A 520-nucleotide genomic window follows, 5' to 3' on the forward strand; every position below is an offset into this window, starting at 1 on the left:
GCACCCTGGAAGGTTTCCTGAGTCATAGTCCTTTCTGGGTTCTCCGCGGGGCCGGCTGGGGGCAGGTTCGGGGACCTTCTGAGAATACCAGGCGCCCTCTCCTCTCCATCCTTTCACCCTACTCTCTTTTCTGTTTCCCAAGGAGGGAAAGTGTTTCCTCACAGAGACAGGGTCTTGCTAATTCTGTGTCTCGCACTCTCTGCCCTAACATTGGTGAGCACCTAAGCGAGACTGGAAAGAATCGCATGCATGCCACTGGTTAGCACGGTTCAAAAATGGTAAAGTGGGGGCTAGCAGTTAGCGTAATGGCTATGTCGCTGGACTAGCATGTAGTCGACCCGGTGGCTTAAATTCACGCCAGGCGCGTGTGCGTGCGTGCCCAAGATCCCCAGAGGAGAATGGAGGAGAAGGAACCGCGGGGTGGCCATCCTCCTGGGGATTGATTTCTCTCTGTCTCTGTCTCTCTCTTTCTGGTGAGCACACGCACCCTATAAAAACTCTCTCCAAAAAAAAAAAAAAG

Source organism: Tupaia chinensis, unplaced genomic scaffold (assembly GCF_000334495.1).
Source record: "Tupaia chinensis unplaced genomic scaffold, TupChi_1.0 Scaffold000017_1, whole genome shotgun sequence".
In the NCBI taxonomy this organism is placed as follows: domain Eukaryota; kingdom Metazoa; phylum Chordata; class Mammalia; order Scandentia; family Tupaiidae; genus Tupaia; species Tupaia belangeri.